A 23,682-nucleotide genomic window follows, 5' to 3' on the forward strand; every position below is an offset into this window, starting at 1 on the left:
AAGTTTCATGACTCAAAAATATTGACAGAGCAGGAAGATAATAATTATCACAATAAGGAAATATGTAAATGATAAGAAACTTACTGAAGGGGAGAAAAGCAAGCTAATTAGGAAATTGCAATCAGTCTTCTCATCATCTACCAGAAATAATTAGCACAGCATACTACCATTCAGCTGTTGATTAAAGGTATTTGCTTAATATATTTGAAGTAATTATGCTTGTTCATGAGGTTCTGTCAGCATTTCTAGTAGGAACTCTGTTCCTCAGGGTGTTGCACCTTTAAAATTTGTTCAAGGATGCATACAAGATTTAATTAGTCTGTGTTACAACTCTTTTAGCCATATTTGATCAAAATCATAGTGTGTGTGTGTGTATCAAATATGAATATTAACGTATGCTTTACAAATTGTGGATCCAGCCTTGCACACTGCAAATCCTCAGGTAAATGGGAATTTTGGGAGCACAAAGGAATGCAGTAATGGGTAAGAAGTCAGTTAGGAGTAGTTTATATTCTGTGTATAATATGTATATAGGGCAGGGGTTGGCAACTTTCAGCAAACGGGCCATCAGGGTAATCTGCTGGCGGGCCACAAGACATTTTGTTTACGTTGACCATCCGCAGACACAGCCCCCCCCCACAGCTCCCAATGGCCGTGGTTCACCATTCCCAGCCAATGGAAGCTGCGGGAAGTGCCATGGCATTGGCCAGGAATGGCGAACTGTGGCCACTGGGAGCTGCAGGGGGCCGTGCCCATGAACGCTCAACGTAAACAAAATGTCTTGCGGCCTGCCAGCAGATTACCCTGATGGGCCATGTGCCAAAGATTGCCGATGCCTGCTTTACACTTTTGCTCTCAGCTCACCATGAATCAATTCTTAGGTGAAATTTAAGATGTGGGGTTTGACCTATGAAGGCTAATGACATTGGCCCTGACTGTCCCAGAGACCTCTTTCTGCAGGATACTATGGCTGTTATGATCATCTGTGTTACTCAAGGTTATGTTGTCAGTGAAAACACCTAGCACTTGTCTTCACGTACAGTGAAGCTGTAGCGCTTTAGTGAAGATGCTACTATGCTGTCGGGAAACGTTCTCCCATTGGTGTAGTTAATCCACCTCCCCGAGGTGGTAACTATGTCAAGAGGAGAATCTGTGTCATCCACCTAGTGCTATCAACACAGAGAGAGTGATTATACCGATATAGGTCTGTAATGTAGACCTGGTTCTAGACTATAGAACGCACATAGCCTTTGATCTACCACACTCTGGATTTGGTGACCTTCAGGTGATGCTGTAAAGACCATTGATTCTCCCTAGAACTTTTTCCACAAAGAAGGGTTGAGTGGATTGTCATTTAGATCATGATAAAGCCCCAAAACATGCTAGGTACTTTCCAAACAAATACACATTTCCTGCCGGCAAGAAGGTATGGTGGAAATGTTTATGTTCGTGGAGTTTGGGATGTTTATATTTTTTTAACGTTGGACCGAAGTGCATCAATAATGCAATTGTGTGCATCTAGCCAGAGCTCAGAAACGGCACGTTTTAAACAAATGGATAGAAAAGTGTATTATAATTCAAGTAAATAATAGGAATTCCATTTACTTGTTAAAAATTGAAAAACTAACACACGTCTCCAGTATTCCTTTTCAGAATCTATCTAGTTATTAATTAAACCATTATTATTAATTACAGCTAGTATCATAGGTTCTGGAATTAGGGGTCTGGGAGGTGCTGCAGCACCCCCTAGCTTGAAGTGATTTTCATTATATACAAGGTTTATAGTTTGGTTCAATTGCTCTCAGTGCCCCCACTATACAAATTGTTCCAGCACCCTGGCTAGTATCATCTCTGTTGCTTAATGAATGGAGCAATAGTTACATTTTGATGCAATGCATGTTTAGGGATCTGTAATTTAACATTGGCATTATATGTATTATCATATTATACTTCTCTTTGGCTAATGAATTATGATATTGGGGCTAAATTTTGACCTGGCCTATTGCATCCATGAAATGGGAAAGAGTAGAGGGTGCTTTTTATCAAGGGCAGCTACAGATACACTTTGTTTGCATAATTTTCAGTGAGCATCTTACTGTTCCATTTAAAGGGAACAAAATGGACCTTCCAGTAGCACCTGTTGTACACTTCACTACATAGGCCTGAGGGTTTCGGGCTGAACCCTATCCTCAAAACAATTAAACCTTCCACATTGGGGTGCTAATGTATGTATTAGGCCAATACAACAGCCAGTCTGCCAGCCATACTACACTGATGTCTTGCTGTTGTACCACAGAAGAGAGATTTTCTCTGTTCTCTTCCCTTAGTTTCGTAAGCATGATATCCAAGGGCAAAATCCTTACATATTATCATTCTTCTAAGGCATTACACTTTTTCACAAGGAATTTGTATTATTTAAAACCCAACTGGGCTAATCCATCCTTGGTGTGATTCCACTGAAATCATTGTGGTTGCAGTGGGAATAACTCAGTTTGTATTTTTGCCCTATGAATTTATTGTTAAGAAATCAAAGTAATTCACTGAGCTGAATATTGAAAGACATTTTTCAAAAGAGCCCACACTGCATCCAGACACTGAATATTGAAAATGTATTCTTTTCTTCACTTGAAACCAGTCAGTACCATAGTTTTAAGTATAATGATTTAAAATTACCTTGCATCCAAGAGTCCCAGTATGCTTTGCAAAACATAGTAAGTAGAGCTGGTTTAAAAAATGGAAATACTTCATTAAAAACATCAAGAAATTGATTTCTCATTTTGTTCAAAATTTTCATAATTTGTTCCTTTGACAGAAATCCTTGTTTCATGACAGTGAGGAATGATTAGATACTTTTTTTCCCTCTTCTTTTTGTATCCTCCCTCCCACTAGAAAAGAATGGGGAGGGAATGAAAAGAGAGTGTGATTTTTCTCCTTAAAAAAAATTATACCAAATTTTCATTTCAAATTCTCATTGAACAATGGGAAATTTCAAAGTAATCCACACGTTCTTGCAAACATTTGAACTTCACAGAAATAGCACTTTTTAATACCCCCATCTAAAAATTTGAAACAGCTCTAGTAATGAGTTAGAGAAATATCATCCCCGTTTTACAGATGAGTAAACTGTAGCACAGAGCAGTGAAAAGAAAGACAGGAAATATGTGCAAAATCAGAAACAATGCCCAGACTTCTTGTCTCCTATAAATATGTTTGAGCCACCAGATCTATTTTCTGCTTAAGACCTTGAGAACAGAAAAAAAACCCCAAAGTATTTTATTGTATTATACAGTATTAATTGATAACATTCATAGAGTGGTTAATGTTACTTGTATAATAAACAACTATTTTCTTTTTATGAATTATCCAGTACTAATTTATAATGTGCCATCAGTTCTTTTTGTAAGTCTTTTCCTCATGAGTACAGGTTTCAGAGTAGCAGCCGTGTTAGTCTGTATTCGCAAAAAGAAAAGGAGTACTTGTGGCACCTTAGAATAAAAAATAAAAAACCCTAAAAATTTGTTAGTCTCTAAGGTGCCACAAGTACTCCTTTTCTTTTTCCTCATGAGTAGTTTCACATCCACCTTTTTTAACTTCAAACTTAACTCACTTGCTGTTCCCTTGAGAACTCCTTCTTGCTGCTGAATTCCTAGGAGATCATGTAGGTTAGGGTGGATTTTACATATATCAGATCCAATCTGAAAGTGCATTTATACTGAAGTATCCACACCAACGGGTTAGCTTTGCTTTCTGATACTGTGCTGTCCAGGATAAATTGTACTCTTTGCTGATGGCAGTGGAATTGCACTGGAGTCACAGAGGACCCAATTTGGCTAGTGTATTCTGTTTGTGGAAGTTCGAGAAATCTGTTCTTTATTTTTTGTAAAGCTTCAGACACAAGGGACTAGCTTCTGTACTACTTGTCCCTGGTGGGGCAGCACAGCCTGCAGGGTCACAGCAGGTGGGCAAAGGTCCCTACCGATTTGGACTGCTCTTAGAGTAAGATGGAGCAGCCCCTGGGACTGCTCTAATTTATGGGAACTTTGCATCTCTTCCTATGAGCTACTACACAGCCCAGCATGCATCCAACCCTCACACCCTTCCTCTTTGCCCTTAGCACATTCTGTCCCTTGCTAAACCCACAACATAATCCTGTGCTGGGGGCTGAGATGGAAAAGGCACTATAGATTTACCTTGGTTACCTAGCAATTTATTTTCACCTTTACATCTGCAGTATTTCATATTTCATCTTTTTAAAAAATCCACCAACCATGTAATTATTAGAGTCGTGTGCTCTGGGCGGACTCCTCTGTGTTTTATTCAGTATGGATTGGATCTGACTCCTAATCTAATCAATTAAAAGATCCAATTACCTTCTATGGGAGTTGGACCAGATCATAGCCTATATGCTGCTATCACAATGAATTGTACTGTTTATTCAGTATTTTTACTCAGAGGTTCCCCTCTCTCCTACTCTTTCCCTGCTGAGTCCTACATCTTTCTCTCTGTTGTGTGGGTTGCATTTCTCTGCTACCAAATACAATTAAAGATCCACTGAAATCTGCCTCTTCTTTGTTGTTGACTTAACGTGGAGGCTGTTGAGGACAGTTTGGGTGCCTAAAGAAAAGTTTTACTTTGTGTAATGACTCATCCATTCCCAGTCTCTATTCAAGCCTAAGTTAATTATATCCAGTTTGCAAATTAATTCCAATTCAGCAGTCTCTCGTTGGAGTCTGTTTTTGAAGCTTTTTTGTTGAAGTATAGCCACTCTTAGGTCTGTGATCGAGTGACCAGAGAGATTGAAGTGTTCTCCAACTGGTTTTTGAATGTTATAATTCTTGATGTCTGATTTGTGTCCATTCATTCTTTTACGTAGAGACTGTCCAGTTTGGCCAATGTACATGGCAGAGGGGCATTGCTGGCACATGATGGCATATATCACATTGGTAGATGCGCAGGTGAACGAGCCTCTGATAGTGTGGCTCTGTCAATCTGTTTCTTCACTTCAGCAGGTGGATATTGTAGTTGTAGGAATGCATGATAGAGATCTTGTAGGTGTTTGTCTCTGTCTGAGGGGTTGGAGCAAATGCGGTTATATCGTAGCGCTTGGCTGTAGACAATGGATCGAGTGGTATGATCTGGATGAAAGCTAGAGGCATGCATTCCTACAACTGCAATACCCACCTGCTGAAGTGAAGAAACAGATTGACAGAGCCAGAAGAGTACCCAGAAGTCACCTACTACAGGACAGGCCCAACAAAGAAAACAACAGAACGCCACTAGCCATCACCTTCAGCCCCCAACTAAAACCTCTCCAACGCATCATCAAGGATCTACAACCTATCCTGAAGGACGACCCATCACTCTCACAGATCTTGGGAGACAGACCAGTCCTTGCTTACAGACAGCCCCCCAATCTGAAGCAAATACTCACCAGCAACCACACACCACACAACAGAACCACTAACCCAGGAACCTATCCTACCTACCTACCCACAATTTCAGCTCGTGCACGTCGGCGGAAGCAGTCTATGTAGAAATCCAGGCTGCTGTTTCGACCTTCAGGAGGAGTCCACCTAGAATCCTTCTTTTTGTAGTGTTGGCAGGAAGGTCTCTTGACATCTTCATCATCTGGACCCATGGAAAAGAAGCTCTTGAGGAATTCCACCATGATTTCAACAATTTCCATCCCACCATCAACCTCAGCCTGGACCAGTCCACACAAGAGATCCACTTCCTGGACACTACGGTGCTAATAAGCGATGGTCACATAAACACCACCCTATATCGGAAACCTACTGACCGCTATTCCTACCTACATGCCTCTAGCTTTCATCCAGATCATACCACTCGATCCATTGTCTACAGCCAAGCGCTACGATATAACCGCATTTGCTCCAACCCCTCAGACAGAGACAAACACCTACAAGATCTCTATCATGCATTCCTACAACTACAGTACCCACCTGCTGAAGTGAAGAAACAGATTGACAGAGCCAGAAGAGTACCCAGAAGTCACCTACTACAGGACAGGCCCAACAAAGAAAACAACAGAACGCCACTAGCCATCACCTTCAGCCCCCAACTAAAACCCCTCCAACGCATCATCAAGGATCTACAACCTATCCTGAAGGACGAGCCATCGCTCTCTCAGATCTTGGGAGACAGACCAGTCCTTGCTTACAGACAGCCCCCCAATCTGAAGCAAATACTCACCAGCAACCACACACCACACAACAGAACCACTAACCCAGGAACCTATCCTTGCAACAAAGCCCGTTGCCAACTCTGTCCACATATCTATTCAGGGGATACCATCATAGGGCCTAATCACATCAGCCACACCATCAGAGGCTCGTTCACCTGTGCATCTACCAATGTGATATATGCCATCATGTGCCAGCAATGCCCCTCTGCCATGTACATTGGCCAAACTGGACAGTCTCTACGTAAAAGAATGAATGGACACAAATCAGACGTCAAGAATTATAACATTCAAAAACCAGTTGGAGAACACTTCAATCTCTCTGGTCACTCGATCACAGACCTAAGAGTGGCTATACTTCAACAAAAAAGCTTCAAAAACAGACTCCAACGAGAGACTGCTGAATTGGAATTAATTTGCAAACTGGATACAATTAACTTAGGCTTGAATAGAGACTGGGAATGGATGAGTCATTACACAAAGTAAAACTATTTCCCCATGGTATTTCTCCCTCCCACCCCACCCCCCACTGTTCCTCTGATATTCTTGTTAACTGCTGGAATTAGCCTACCTGCTTGTCACCATGAAAGGTTTTCCTCCTTCCCCCCCCTGCTGTTGGTGATGGCTTATCTTAAGTGATCACTCTCCTTACAGTGTGTATGATAAACCCATTGTTTCATGTTCTCTGTGTGTGTGTATATAAATCTCTCCTCTGTTTTTTCCACCAAATGCATCCGATGAAGTGAGCTGTAGCTCACGAAAGCTTATGCTCTAATAAATTTGTTAGTCTCTAAGGTGCCACAAGTACTCCTTTTCTTTAGACCTAAGAGTGGCTATACTTCAACAAAAAAGCTTCAAAAACAGACTCCAACGAGAGACTGCTGAATTGGAATTAATTTGCAAACTGGATACAATTAACTTAGGCTTGAATAGAGACTGGGAATGGATGAGTCATTACACAAAGTAAAACTATTTCCCCATGGTATTTCTCCCTCCCACCTCACCCCCCCACTGTTCCTCTGATATTCTTGTTAACTGCTAGAATTAGCCTACCTTGCTTGTCACCATGAAAGGTTTTCCTCCTTTCCCCCCCCTGCTGCTGGTGATGGCTTATCTTAAGTGCTCACTCTCCTTACAGTGTGTATGATAAATCCATTGTTTCATGTTCTCTGTGTGTGTGTATATAAATCTCTCCTCTGTTTTTTCCACCAAATGCATCCGATGAAGTGAGCTGTAGCTCACGAAAGCTTATGCTCTAATAAATTTGTTAGTCTATAAGGTGCCACAAGTCCTCCTTTTCTTTTTGCGAATACAGACTAATACGGCTGCTACTCTGAAATACTCTCTGCAGTTGGACTTGAATGCCAAACCATTTGTACCGTCTGCATATCATGTACCTCCTGCACTTGTGGACAAGATCCAAATAATTACAGCACATGAAAAATAATGGTATCATTCAAAAAGTGGAAAGGCCTAGGGGTTGGAGTTCATCTACCGTGATCAGATACAAGAAGAATGGCAATATTTGACTCTGTACCGATTTGATAAATGTGTGAAATGTGGTAGATGGATCTCAGATTATCTGTGTTGGATTACCAAGCCAGTTATTGGCAAAAACCTACAGCTGAAAGTTTACAGCTGTTATTGACTTTCATGAAGCCGTTTGGGAGGTACTGTGATCAATGACTCCCTTTTGGCTTAGTTCAGAATCAGAGACTATTTCAGAGAGTGGTCTCTCAGCTCCTGGATAATATCCAGGGTGTATGCTGCTATTTGGATGACATTCTCTTCTTTGCTAAAACCCTTCCTGGGCATAATGCTATTCTGGACCAGGTGCTAACCTAACTCCATCAGAGTTTTTAGGGAATTCTCTGTGGGCTGGTGGTGTGAAGCCATTGCCTGAATGGGTATAAGATGTTGCTTTGCTACCATTACCCATTGATTGTAGCAGTCCATGTTTGTTTCTTGGCCTAACTGAATACATGGGTGGCCATGCTCTGCCCCATTTTAATACCATTGCCACGCTACTGTGGGATTTAACCCAACACCAAGGATAGTTGGTTTGATCTTAAAAAAAAAAAGCAGGTTTCCCTGCCTCAAGTCCTCTATCAGATTGAATTCTATGCTTATTTTGATCCATGGAAGCCCACAGTGATTCAGTCAGGGTTTGGGTGCAGTTCTGCTCCAGGTGGGATGGCCAATTATATGTGCATCCCATACTCTCATCCCAACAGAAGCAAAGTGTTCTCAGATTGAGCTAGAGTTCTTGGAGATCATTTTTGCTATTGTATGCTTCAAGCTTTACTTAGTGGGAAAGCATTTCACCTTAGAAACTAATCATTACCTTATTCTGGGCCTGTATCATAAAGCCACTGACCTGATGAGTATAGGTCTGCAGTGGTAGATTATTTATTTGCACCAATATGACTTTAATTTGATACATATCAAAGGAAGACATAATTTACCTGCTGATGCTCTTCAAGCTGCTGGGTTGGCACCCTCGTATGCAAAAATGGCAGAATACATTGTAGACTTCTTACTGAAAAATATACCAGTTGCTTTAGGCCAGTGTTTCTCAACTGTGGTCCACCGCTTGTTCAGGGAAAGCCCCTGGTGCACTGGGCTAGTTTGTTTACCTGCTGCGTCCGCAGGTTCAGCCGATCGCAGCTCCCACTGGCCGTGCTTTGCCATTCCAGGCCAATGGGGGCTGTGGGAAGTGGCATGGGCCAAGGGATGTGCTGGCCACCCTTCCCGCAGCCCCCATTGGTCTGGAGCAGCAAACCGCAGCCAGTGGGAGCCATGATCGGCCGAACCTGCAGACATGGCAGGTAAACAAACTGGCCTGGCGCGCCAGGGGCTTTCTCTGAACAAGCGGTGGACCACAGTTGAGAACCACTGACTTAAGCCAAACAGCTGACACCCTCTTTTAGATGATGAATTTTGCAAAGTGATACGTGCTACACAAGTTGGTCGGGTGGACCCAGTTCTTAAGAGAACTTGGTCTTCATTCTACAAAATTCATTCCAAGCTCACAGTGAAGAAATATTACTCAACATATCTTATTCAGAGGAGCCTGGGTGATCATCCCAGAAGCAGTGTGACAAGCAGTCCTGGACATGGCTCATGAAAGACATTTGGGAGTTATGAAGATGAAGGAACTTCTGTATAGTTATGATTGGTGGTCAGGGTTGCACTCAGTGTCATGTGAAAGTATGCTCAGCCTGCACGATGCATAGAACTAGTGTTCCTCTAGCCTCTATGAAACTGTTAGTAGTAGACAGACCATGCCAGACAATTCCATTGGATATTATTGGTCCCTCAATTGCACTGCATGGTTACACATTGTTGACTGTTGTAAACTATTACTCACTTTATCCCTTTGCATTAATAATGTCACAGGGCACCTCAAAGGAGTTCATTTCTTGCCTAACCATTTTATTCGCGATGTTTGGCCTACCAGAGAGACAAATAATGTTTCAGGTAATGTGACATATTTTGTATCAAGAGACTTTGAAGAGTGACGAGTATTGAACACTTTATAAATCTGCTATGTACCAGCCCCAAGGAAATGGGATAATGGGAAAACTTCATGGGATTATGAAGAAATGTGTAGCTCACATACTGGAGGAATGTCTGGATATACCCATCCCTGTTGCATTAAGTCATGCATTATATGATATTCAGTGTATATCTCATGAACATATTGGAGAAACCCATTCTATTGGCTCTTCAGCCAACCTACCAACCGATGAGGACCAAGTTGCCTATGCTGCCTGAAAAGATCCATCCCACACCTTTGCCGTCCTCAAAGCCAAGTGATGTGAAGATGAAATATGCAAGTTTCAACAAGCATATCCATGCAAGATTCCATGTGTTCTATCACAGACATGCAGTGTATGTTAGGCGAGGGTGTTTTTGATACTTGTAGTGTGATTATGCAGGCCACCGTATATGGAGCATTGTGAGTATGTTCACGCCAAGGAGAACACATTGTTAGCCAGCAGGATATACTGCCTCCTGAAAGGGGAACAGATAGGGAAGAGGGCATTCTTTTTGGGTATGATGATGTCATAGATTCATAGATTCATAGATACTAAGGTCAGAAGGGACCATTCTGATCATCTAGTCTGACCTCCTGCACAGCGCAGGCCACAGAATCTCACCCACCCACTCCTATGAAAAACCTCACCCAAGTCTGAGCTATTGAAGTCCTTAAATCATGGTTTAAAGACTTCAAGGAGCAGAGAAGCCTCCCTCAAGTCATCCATGCCCCATGCTACAGAGGAAGGCGAAAAACCTCCAGGGCCTCTCCAATCTGCCCTGGAGGAAAATTCCTTCCCGACCCCAAATATGGCAATCAGCTAAACCCTGAGCATATGAGCAAGATTCACCAGCCAGATATTACAGAAAATTCTTTCCTGGGTAACTCAGATCCCATCCATCTAATATTCCATCTCAGGGGATTTGGCCTATTTACCCTGAATATTTAAAGATCAATTACTTACCAAAATCCCATTATCCCATCATACCATCTCCTCCATAAACTTATCAAGTAGAATCTTAAAACCAGATAGATCTTTTGCCCCCACTGCTTCCCTTGGAAGGCTATTCCAAAACTTCACTCCTCTGATGGTTAGAAACCTTCGTCTGATTCAAGTCTAAACTTCCTGGTGGCCAGTTTATACCCATTTGTTCTTGTGTCCACATTGGTGCTGAGCTTAAATAATTCCTCTCCCTCTCCTGTATTTATCCCTCTGATATATTTATAGAGAGCAATCATATCTCCCCTCAACCTTCTTTTAGTTAGGCTAAACAAGTCAAGCTCCTTAAGTCTCCTTTCATAAGACAAGTTTTCCATTCCTCGGATCATCCTAGTAGCCCTTCTCTGTACCTGCTCCAGCTTGAATTCATCCTTTTTAAACATGGGAGACCAGAACTGCACACAGTATTCTAGGTGAGGTCTCACCAGTGCCTTGTATAATGGTACTAAAACCTCCTCATCCCTACTGGAAATGCCTGTCCTGATGCATCCCAAAACGGCATTAGCTTTTTTCACAGCCATATCACATTGGCAGCTCATAGTCATCCTATGATCAACCAATACTCCAAGATCCTTCTCCTCTTCCGTTACTTCCAACTGATGAGTCCCCAGTTTATAACAAAAATTCTTGTTGCTAATCCCTAAATGCATGACCTTGCACTTTTCACTATTAAATGTAATTCTATTACTATTATTCCAGGTTACAAGATCATCCAGATCTTCCTGTATGACATCCTGGTCCTTTTCTGTATTGGCAATACCTCCCAGCTTTGTGTCATCCACAAACTTTATTAGTACTCTCCCACTTTTTGTGCCAAGGTCAGTAATAAAAAGATTAAATAAGATTGGTCCTAAAACCAATCCCTGAGGAACTCCACTAGTAACCTCCCTCCAGCCTGACAAATTCATCTTTCAGTATGACACATTTTAGTCTCTCCTTTAACCAGTTCCTTATCCACCTTTTAATTTTCATATTGATCCCCATCTTTTCCAGTTTAAGTAATAATGCCCCATGTGGCACCGTATGAAATGCCTGACAGAAATTGAGGTAAATTAGATTCACTGTGTTTCCTTTGTCTAAAAAATCTGTTACCTTCTGAAAGAAGATCAGATTGGTTTGGTACAATCTACCTTTTGTAAAACCATGTTGTATTTTGTCCCAATTACCATTGACCTCAATATCCTTAACTACTTTCTCCTTCAAAATTTTTTTCCAAGACTTTGCATACTACAGATGTCAAACTAACAGGCCTGTAGTTACCCGGATCACTTTTTTCCCCTTTCTTAAAAATAGGAACTATGTTAGCAATTCTCCAGTCATATGGTACAACTCCTGAGTTTACAGATTTATTAAAAATTCTTGCTAATGGGCTTGCAATTTCATGTGCCAGTTCCTTTAATATTCTTGGATGAAGATTATCCTGGCCCCCCAATTTAGTCCCGTTAAGATGTTCAAGTTTGGCTTCTACCTTGGATGTGGTAATACCTACCTCTATATCCTCATTTCCATTTGTCATCCTGCCATTATCCCTAAGCTCCTCATTAGCATCATTAAAGACTGAGGAAAAGTATTTGTTTAGATACTGGGCCATGCCTAGATTATCCTTAACCTCCACTCTACCCTCAGTGTTTAGTGGTCCCACTTCTTTCTTTGTTTTCTTCTTATTTATATGACTATAGAACCTCTTACTATTGGTTTTAATTCCCTTTGCAAGGTCCAACTCTACATGGCTTTTGGCCTTTCTCACTTTATCCCTACATGTTCTAAGCACAATAAGGTAGCTTTCCTTGCTGATTCTCCCATCTTCCACTCCTTGTAGGCTTTCTGCTTTTTCTTAATCACCTCTCTGAGATGCTTGCTTCTCCAGCTTGGTCTACAACTCCTGCCTATGAATTGTTTCCCCTTTCTTGGGATGCGGGCTTCTGATACTTTCAGAAACTTTGACTTGAAGTAATTCCAGGCCTCCTCCACCTTTAGATCCACAAGTTCTTCAGTCCAATCTACTTTCCCAACTAATTTCCTTATTTTTTTAAAGTTAGCCCTTTTGAAATCAAAAACCCTAGTCAGAGATCTATTTTTGTTTATATTTCCATTTAGTTTGAACTGAATTAGCTCATTATCGCTCGAACAAAGGTTGTCCCCTACAACCATTTCTTCTATGAAGTCTTCACTACTCACCAAAACCAAATCTAAAATGGCATCCCCTCTAGTCGGTTCAGCAACTACTTGATGAAGGAATCCATCAGCTATCGCATCTAGGAAAATCTGAGCCCTATTATTATTACTATCACTGGTCCTCCAGTCTATATCTGGGAAGTTAAAGTCTCCCATGATCACGCAGTTTCCATTAGTATTTACTTTATTAAAGACATTAAAAAGGGCTCTATCCATATCCAAATTAGATCCCGGAGGTCTATAGCATACCCCAAGCACTATCGTAGGAGAGGCTTTACTAGTTTTCTTCCCCAATGTAATTTTTGCCCAGACGGACTCTGTCTTATCCATTGCATCGCTTCTTATTTCTTTACATTCTACCTCATCATTGATATACAATGCTACTCCACCACCTTTACCTTTGTTTCTGTCTTTCCTAAACAGCACATACCCTTCAATACCTGTAGTCCAGTCATGACTACTATTCCACCATGTTTCTGTTATTCCTACAATATCTGGTTTCACTTCCTGCACCAGTAGCTCTAGTTCCTCCATTTTGTTACCTAGGCTCCTCGCATTGGTGTATAAACATCTTAATTTTTGCTGTTTGGCCTCGCTCACATTTTGTACCCTATTAGGCACAGTCATTGTACAGCCAGTATAGCCTATTAGACTAGTATCCACACCGCCCTCGCTCCTTATATACATTCTCCTACCCACAGCTGTATCCTTTCTTACTTCTACTTCTTCCCTCTCAATGCTAAAATCTGGCGTGGAGATTTCCTGGACATCTCCCATCCATCTCCCCCTAATTCCTAGTTTAAAGCTCTCTTTATCAATTGTGCCAGCCTCGATCCTAGAAGTCTATTTCCTTCTCTACTCAGATGAAGTCCATCCCGAGAGAACTGTCCTCTGTCTGTGAATGCCTCCCAGTGGCCATACATACCCAAAGCCCTCCTTATAGCACCACTGCCTAAGCCATCTGTTGACAGTTATAATCTTGTCACACCTTTGTTGCCCTTCTCTAGGAACAGGAAGGATCCAAATTTATTTATTTATCAAACAAATTGATTTGAGCATAAGCTTTCGTGAGCTACAGCTCACTTCATCGGATGCATTCGGTGGAAAATACAGTGGGGAGATTTATATACACACACAGAGAACATGAAACAATGGATTTTATCATACACACTGTAAGGAGACTGATCACTGAAGATGAGCTATTACTAGCAGGAAGGATGCGGGGAAGGAGGAAAACCTTTTGTGGTGATAATCAAGGTGGGCCATTTCCAACAGTTAACAAGAATGTCTGAGGAACAGTGGGGGGTCGGGTGAGGAGAGAAATAACATGGGGAAATAGTTTTACTTTATGGAATGACTCATCCACTCCCAGTCTCTATTCAAGCCTAAGTTAATTGTATCCAGTTTGCAAATTAATTCCAATTCAGCAGTCTCTCGTTGGAGTCTGTTTCTGAAGTTTTTTTGTTGAAGGATAGCCACTCTCAGGTCTGTAATCGTGTGACCGGAGATATTGAAGTGTTCTCCGACTTGTTTTTGAATGTTATAATTCTTGATGTTTGATTTGTGTCCATTTATTCTTTTACGTAGAGTCTGTCCAATTTGACCAATGTACATGGTGGAGTGATGGGTCGTCCTTCAGGATAGGTTGTAGATCCTTGATGATGCGTTGTCAATCTATCATGCATTCTTACAACTACAATACCCACCTGCTGAAGTGATGAAACAGATTGACAGAGCCAGACGAGTACCCAGAAGTCACCTACTACAGGACAGGCCCAACAAAGAAAATGACAGAATGCCACTAGCCATCACCTTCAGCTCCCAACTAAAACCTCTCCAATGCATCATCAAGGATCTAAAACCTATCGTGAAGGATGACCCATCACTCTCACAGATCTTGGGAGACAGGCCAGTCCTTCCTTACAGACAGCCCCCCCAACCTGAAGCAACCACACACCACACAACAGAACCACTAATCCAGGAACCTATCCTTGCAACAAAGCCCATTGCCAACTCTGTCCACATATCTATTCAGGAGACACCATCATAGGGCCTAATCACATCAGCCACACTATCAGAGGCTCGTTCACCTGCACATCTACCAATCTGATATATGCCATCATGTGCCAGCAATGCCCCTCTGCCATGTACATTGGTCAAACTGGACAGTCTCTGCATAAAAGAATAAATGGACACAAATCAGACATCAAGAATTATAACATTCAAAAACCAGTTGGAGAACACTTCAATCTCTTTGGTCACTCGATTATAGACCTAAAAGTTGCAATTCTTCAACAAAAAAACCAGACTCCAGTGAGAGATTGCTGAATTGGAATTAATTTGCAAACTGGATACAATTAACTTATGCTTGAATAGAGACTGGGAGTGGATGGGTCATTACACAAAGTAAAACTATTTCCCTTTGTTTATTCCCCCCCACTCCCCCTACTGTTCCTCACACACTCTTGTCAACTGCTGGAGATGGCCCACCTTTATTATCACTACAAAAGGTTTTTCCCTGCCCCCCGCTATCCTGCTGGTAATAGCTCACTTTAAGTGATCACTCTCCTTACAGTGTGTATGCTAACACCCATTGTTTCAAGTTCTCTATGTATATAAATCTTCCCTCTGTATTTTCCACTGAATGCATCTGATGAAGTGAGCTGTAGCTCATGAAAGCTTATGCTCAAATAAATTTGTTAATCTCTAAGGTGCCACAAGTCCTCCTTTTATTTTTGCGAATACAGACTAACACGGCTGCTACTCTGAAACCTACATTAATAGTAGATTCTCTCTCCAGATAGTTTTAGGCTTGGAATACATCTGAGCATTCTCCTGATAAGCTAGCCATGCAATTTTGTAACATTTACAGCAAGCATCTTTTTAAATTTCAGGTTTTGTACTAATGCACATTTGTATTTACTACAGGGGGTCCCCAGTATACATCTCCCCCTTATCCATCATTTCGCATATTCATCGCTTATCAATAGGGGAACGTGTTCCGATTCACATCGGTCATGATCCACATATCCATCATTTGCAGTACTGTACTATAAGTTGCAAAGGATGGATATGTGGACTCCTGATTCGGAACACATTCCCCTATTGATGAGCGATGGATATGCAACAGATATTGGTAGCCACAGGTGGGCTGCAGCCCACCCACTTAACATCCATGCTCATCCCACCCCATTCCTGCTCTGCTCCTGCCCCAGCACTTGCTTCACACTGCCCACCCGGCACTCTGGGCATGGGGTCTTGCCCAGCTTCGGTGCTCCAGCCAGGGAGCGGAGTCAGGGGCTTGTCCCGGTCCGCTCGCCCACCCCTCCTGCTTCAGAGCAGGGTCGGGGCAAGCCCCCGATCCCTGCTCCCTGGCTGGAATGCTGCAGCAGGGCAAGCCCCCGCACCTTGACCCTGCTCCCTGGCAGGAGCACCAGGCAGAGCGGGGCAAGCCCCCAACCCTGCTCCCAGGCAGGAGTGCCGGGCGAAGCAGGGCAAACCCCCACATCCTGATCCCCCTCACTGGCTGGAGTGCTGGGCAGGTGGAGCGGGACAAGCTCCCGCACCTCTATCCCACTCTGAAGCCTGAGCCCCAGGCAAGCAGAGCAAGGCAAGCCCTGAGTACCAGGCAGGGGGTGGAGCGGGGGGTGTGCAGGGTCACACATTTTTCCGGGAGCCCCTGGCCAGGGCTTCTATCACCCCCACCCCCTGCAAGGCCAGCTGGAGGGGTGGAGAGGCTGCCAGATCGCTTCTACCCCTCCGCCCCCCATCATTGCCCACCCTCCCAACCCCAGGGCTCACCCAAATGTCCCCTCTGCATATGCCGGTATGCATTGCTTCCGTATACGTGGCCCTTTTCAAGAACACAATCCCGTTGTATACTGGGGAGTTGCTGTATGTGGAAAATTATTGAGGAAACACTCATGTTGACACAGTCATTAAAGAGTTGTCATTTAATTCAAATACTACACCTGCCAATTTGTAGTGTTATAATTACTTTTTCCTGGTTTTTAAAATATTTTCCCCCTGCTGTTACAATAGACACACACAAGTAGCAGAACCCAGCGCAACAACTGTTCAAGGAAAATAGTAAAAATGACTATATACAATATGCTGCTAAATGTAGAAATAACCACACTGAATAGAACAGAGTATTTTAATCTATTTCAGCTGGACTAATTTTAGCTATTAATTGTAACATTAATTGACAGTTTCAGACAGTAGATTTTTAAGTTAGCTATGTATCTTTATGCAACACTGTTTAAGGAGTTGTAAAGTTATTTGCCCTAGTGTTAAAGATGGTTTGATATTCAAACCACAAAATATGCTTTGGATTTCTGTACTGTTTCATTAGTTACCATAATATACAATATCCTTGAAATAACTTGGCATTTAAAAATCTAAGGCCTTGTCTACACTACGAAATTAGGTCGAATTTATAGAAGTCGGTTTTGTAGAAAGCGTTTTTATACAGTCGATTGTGTGTGTCCCCCACACAAATGCTCTAAGTGCATGTAGTCAGTGGAGTGAGTCCACAATACCGAGGCAACCATTGACTTCCTGAGCGTTGCACTGTGGGTAGCTATCCCACAATTCCTGCAGTCTCCGCCACCCATTTGAATTCTGGGTAGAAATCCCATTGCCTGATGGGGCTAAAACATTGTTGCGGGTGGTTCTGGGTACATATCGTCAGGCCCGCCTTCCCTCCCTCCCTCCGTGAAAGGCAAGGGCAGACAATTGTTTTGCACCTTTTTTCTTGAGTTACCTGTGCAGACGCTATACTACAGCAGGCATGGAGCCCGCTCAGCTCACTGTCACCGTACGTCTCCTGGGTCCTGGCAGACGCGATACTGCATTGCTACACAGCAACAGTTTATTGCCTTTTGGCAGCAGACAGTGTAGTATGACTAGTAGCTGTCATCGACATAGTCCAGGGTGCTCTTTTAACTGATCTTGATGAGGTCAGAGGCGTTTGGGCAAACATGGGAGTGACTCGGCCAGGTCATTTCCCTTTTAAGTTTCGTCTCATGGCGATTCAGTCCTACCAGCAGTGCACTGTCTTTTAATCTGAAGCTAGCAGAAGATGATGGCCAGCAGTCTTACTGCACTGTCTTCTGCCGAGCACCCAGGTGATGACGATGGCTAGTGGTCATACTGCACAGTCTGCTGCCACCAAGATATATAAAGATAGATGAAGTGGATCAAAACAAGAAATAGACCAGATTTGTTTTGTATTCTTTTTCTCCTCCCTCCCTCTGTGCAATCAATGGCCTGCTAAACCCAGTTTTGAGTTCTATCCTTGAGGTTTTGAGTTCTATCCTCAACTATCATTGAGTTGCAATGGCAAGCAATCATTTCGCTCCCTTCTCACTGGATTGCCCGAGCAGGAGCAGATGCCATAGCATAGCAAGCATGGAGCCCATTCAGCTCACGCCAGCAGTTATGACCATTGTAAACACCTCGCGCATTATCGTGCAGTGTTTGCAGAACCAGCACCTGAAAAACCAGGTGAGGAGGCGATGGCAGTGCGGTGATGAGGCCCTGAACACACTTTTCTGTAAAACTGCATTCCCCTGCAATTTGGAGATCATAGTGTTAATGGGTCAGGCTCATGCCGTGGAACACCGATTCTGGGCCCGGGTAACAATCACAGAGTGGTGGGACCACATAGTATTGCAGGTCTGGGATGATTCCCAGTGGCTCCAAAACTTTCGCATGCGTAAGGGCACTTTCATGGAACTTAGTGACTTGCTTTCCCCTGCCCTAAAGCGCAATAATACCAAGATGAGAGCAGCCCTCACAGTTGAGAAGTGAGTGGCAATAACTCTGTGGAAGCTTGCAATACCAGACAGCTACCTGTCAGTCGGGAATCAATTTGGAGTGGGCAAATCTACTGTGGGGGCTGCTGTGATGCAAGTAGCCAACGCAATCACAGAGGGTCATGATATCAAGGGTCATGACTCTGGGAAATGTGCAGGTCATAGTGGATGGCTTTCCTGCAATGGGATTCCCTAACTGTGGTGGGGCAATAGACGGAAGCCATATCCCTATCTTGGCACTGGAGAATCAAGGCAGCGAGTACATAAACCGAAAGGGGTACTTTTCAATGGTGCTGCAAGCACTGGTGGATCACAATGGATGTTTTACCAATATCAACGTGGGATGGCAGGGAAAGGTACATGATGCTTGCATCTATAGGAACTCTGGTCTGTTTCAACAGCTGCAGCAAGGGACTTACTTTCCAGACCAGAAAATAACTGTTGGGGATGTTGAAATGCCTCTAGTTATCCTTGGGGACCCAGTCTACCCATTAATGCCGTGGCTCATGAAGCCATACACAGGCAGCCTGGACAGTAGTCAGGAGCTGTTCAACTATAAGCTGAGCAAGTGCAGAATGGTGGCAGAGTGTACTTTTGGATGTTTAAAGAGTCACTGGCACAGTTTACTGACTCGCTCAGACCTCAGTGAAACCAATATTCCCATTGTTATTGCTGCTTGTTGTGTGCTTCACAATCTTTGTGAGAGTAAGGGGGAGACATTTATGGTGGGGTGTAAGGTTGATGCAAATCGCCTGGCCGCTGAATACGCACAGCCAGACACCAGGGCGGTTAAAAGAGCACAGCAGGAGGTGCTGCGCATCAGAGAAGCTTTGAAAACGAGTTTCATGACTGGCCAGGGTACTGTGTGACACTTCTTTTTGTTTCTCCTTGATGAAAACCCACCCCCTTGGTTGATTCTAATTCCCTGTAAGCCACCCGCCCTCCCGCCTTCGATCACAGCTTGCTTACAAAGGAAATAAAGTCACTATCGTTTAAAAACATGTATTCTTTATTAATTGATAATAAAAATAGGGAGATAACTCACAAGGTAGCCCGGGTGGGGTATGGGAGGAGGGTTGGAGGGAAAGAAAAGGCCACTTTGAAACTTGTTGAATGCCAGCCTTCTGTTGCTTGGGCTGTCCACTGGGGTGGGGTGGTTGGGTGCCCGGAGCCTCCCACCCCGCGTTCTTGGGCGTCTGGGTGGGAAGGCTCTGGAACTTGGGAAGGAAGGAGGGCGGTTAAGCAGGGGCTGCAGCAGCAGTCTGTGATCCTCCTGCCATTCATGAATGTCATAAATATAAAGGGAAGGGTAAACACCTTTAAAATCCCTCCTGAAAAACCCTTTCACCTGTAAAGGGTTAAGAAGCTAGGATAACCCTGATCGCACCTGACCAAAATGACCAATGAGGAGACAAGATACTTTCAAAGCTGGAGGGGTGGGAAAACAAAGGGTTCTTTCTGTCTGCGTGATGCTTTTGCCAGGAACAGAAAAGGAATGGAGTCTTAGAACTTAGTAAGTAATCTAGTTAGATATGCGTTAGATTCTGTTTTGTTTAAATGGCTGATAAAATAAGTTGTGCTGAATGGAATGTATATTCCCGTTTTTGTGTCTTTGTAACTTAAGGTTTTGCCTAGAGGGATTCTCTGTGTTTTGAATCTGATTACCCTGTAAGGTATTTACAATCCTGATTTTACAGAGGTGATTCTTTTACTTTTCTTCAATTAAAATTCTTCTTTTAAGAACCTGATTGTTTTTTATTGTTCTTAAGATCCAAGGGTTTGGGTCTGTGATCACCTATGCAAATTGGTGAGGATTTTTATCAAGCCTTCACCAGGAAAGGGGGTGTAGGGTTTGGGGAGGATTTTGGGGGGAAAGACGTTTCCAAGCGGGCTCTTTCCCTGTTATATATTTGTTAGACGCTTGGTGGTGGCAGCAATAAAGTCCAAGGGCAAAAGGTAAAATAGTTTGTACCTTGGGGAAGTTTTAACCTAAGCTGGTAAAAAAAGCTTAGGGGTTTTTTCATGCAGGTCCCCACATCTGTATCCTAGAGTTCAGAATGGAGAAGGAACCTTGACAATGAACCTCCACCAGAGGCCTGAGCATGTCCGTTTGATCCCGCAGTATCCCCAGCGTTTCCTCATGCCTCCTCTGATCTTCCTGCCTCCACCTCTCCTCATGTTCATCGGCCACCATCCTGTACTCTGCTATTGTGTCCCTTCACACAGCTCTGTCAGTGCCGGACGACTGCATGAGCTCAGAGAACATGTCATTGCGCGTGTGTTTTTTTCCACGCCTTATCTGAGATAGCCTCTGGGATGGAGGAGGGAGGCTTGAAACATTTGCAGCTGCTGGAGGAAAAAAAGGGAGTGAAGTATTTAAAAAGATACATTTTACAGAACAATAGCTATACTCTTTCACGGTGAACAACACTATTCATATTACATAGCACATGAGATTTTGGTACAAGGTCACATTTTGCATCTTATATTGAATGCCAGCGGCTTTGGTGTTAGGGATCACACACGCAGGGCCAGGCAACAGAATTTGGCTTGCAGGCAGCCATGGTAAGCCATAGTCTTTCAGCTTCTTCAACCTTCATAACAGCAGCCCCCTCCTTTCCCATACCAAGCAAAGCCTGTTGAGCTGGCCATTTACTGCTGCAGTTTTCCTGTTAATGTGCAGTGGCAGAAACCAAACTAATGCCCTCCCCCATCCAATTATCTGGGATGATCGCTTTTCCCCTCCCCATACCGCGTGGCTGGTATCAGGGAAGATCCCTGCTAGCCAAACACGAACAGCTCAGTGCCAATGCCCTCCTTTCCCCCAGCGTGGTTAACTGTGGGGAGGATTTCTTTTCAGCCACAGGCAAACAGCCTAGTAGGAACTGGCACCTCTGAATCAAATTCCCCTATTTCAACCAGGTTACCAGGAACGATACCACTCTCCTGAGGATAACACAGAGAGATAAAGAACGGATGTTGCTTGAATGTCAGCAAACACCAGGACCATATTCTGCCAGGCTTTGTCATGCAATGATACCAGATTACTTGCTACTAGCATGGCATGGTAAAGTGTCCTACCATGGAGGACGGAATAAGGCTGCTCTCCCCAGAAACCTTCTGCAAAGGCTTTTAGAGTACCTCAGGGAGAGCTTCATGGAGATGTCCATGGAAGATTTCCGCTCCGTCCCCAGACACGTTAACAGACTTTTCCAGTAGTAGTACTGGCCACGAATGCATCCCAAGTCCTCAGGGCTACTTAATCATTAAAAAACGCTTTTATAACATGTATTACATTTAAAAAGGTACACTCACCAGAGGTCCCTTCTCCAGCTTCATTGGGTTGGGAGGCTGGGTTGGGAGGGTATTTCAGTCAGGGTGATAAAATGATCCTGGCTGTCAGGGAAAATGGTGTGCCGTGTGCTCTCCTCCTCATCTTCACCATCTGCAAAATCCTCAGCCATGGCGGAGAGTATCCCATCCTCGGAGTCCACGGACAGAGGTAGGGTAGTGGTGGCGGTCCCCCCTAGAATTGCATGCAGCTCAGCGTAGAAGCGGCATGTCTGGGGCTCTGTTCCAGAGTGTCTGTTTGATTCTTTGGTTTTCTGGTACACTTGTCTGAGCTCCTTAAGTTTCATGCATCGTTGTGTTGCATCCCTGATGTAGCCTCTGTCCCTCATGGCCTCTGAGATTTTTTGAAACGTTTTGGCATTTCGTCTTTTGGAATGTAGTTCTGATACATTGGATTCCTCTCCCCATATAGCAATAAGATCCAGTACCTCCCGTTCAGTCCATGCTGGAGCTCTTTTTCAATTCTGGGACTGCATGGTCACCTGTGCTGATGAGTTCTGCATGGTCACCTGTGCTGATGAGCTTGCCTGGCCAAGCAAGAAATGAGATTCAAAAGTTTCCAGGGCTTTTCCTGTACACCTGGCCAGTGCATCTGAGTTCAGAGTGCTGTCCAGAGCGGTCACAATGGTGCACTGTGGGATAGCTCCTGGAGGCCAATACCTTCTAATTGCACCCACACTAACCCTAATTTGAAATGGCGATGTTGATTTCAGTACTAATCCCCTCGTTGGGGAGGAGTACAGAAATCAGTTTTAAGAGCCCTTTATGTCGAAAAAATGGCTTCGTTTTGTGGACGGTTGCAGGATTAATTCGGATTTAATGCTGCTAAATCTGACATAAACTTGTAGTGTAGACCCAGGCCTAAGACTCTGAGACACTGATTAATGGGTTATTTATATTCTTTTTATTCATTTTATATTTTTAAGTCAGAAACACTTTTGCTGTGGACTGATATCTATCAAGAAAACTGCAGAATCAGATGCAGACATTGTTTGCTTTAGCTATGCCACACCTTTGAAAAAAATATTCATACTGTATTTTTGGCACATGTAGCCACATGCAAAGAAATTTCTGGGCTTGTATCTTAGATTCTGTATAGTAGGTAGCAATTTCTAGCTGAAACCCTTTTATTTCTTTCTCTTGTACATGAGTATTTGATGTTATTCATTTCCAGTTTACTCTTTTTGCTGTGATACCACATGATCAGGGCAACAAAAATGATTAGGGGACTGGAACACATGACTTATGAGGAGAGGTGGAGGGAACTGGGATTGTTTAGTCTGTGGAAGAGAAGAATGAGGGGGATTTGATAGCTGCTTTCAACTACCTGAAAGGGGGTTCCAAAGACGATGGATCTAGACTGTTCTCAGTGCTACCAGATGACAGAACAAGGAGTAATGGTTTTAAATTGCAGTGGGGGAGGTTTAGGTTGGATCTTAGGAAAAACTTTTTCACTAGGAGGGTGGTGAAGCACTGGAATGGGTTACCTAGGGAGGTGGTAGAATCTTCTTCTTTTGAAGTTCTTAAGGTCAGGCTTGACAAAGTCCTGGCTGGGATGATTTAGTTGGGGATTGGTCTTGCTTTGAGCAGGGGG

Source organism: Dermochelys coriacea, chromosome 2 (genome assembly GCF_009764565.3).
Source record: "Dermochelys coriacea isolate rDerCor1 chromosome 2, rDerCor1.pri.v4, whole genome shotgun sequence".
Classification (NCBI taxonomy): Eukaryota; Metazoa; Chordata; order Testudines; family Dermochelyidae; genus Dermochelys; species Dermochelys coriacea.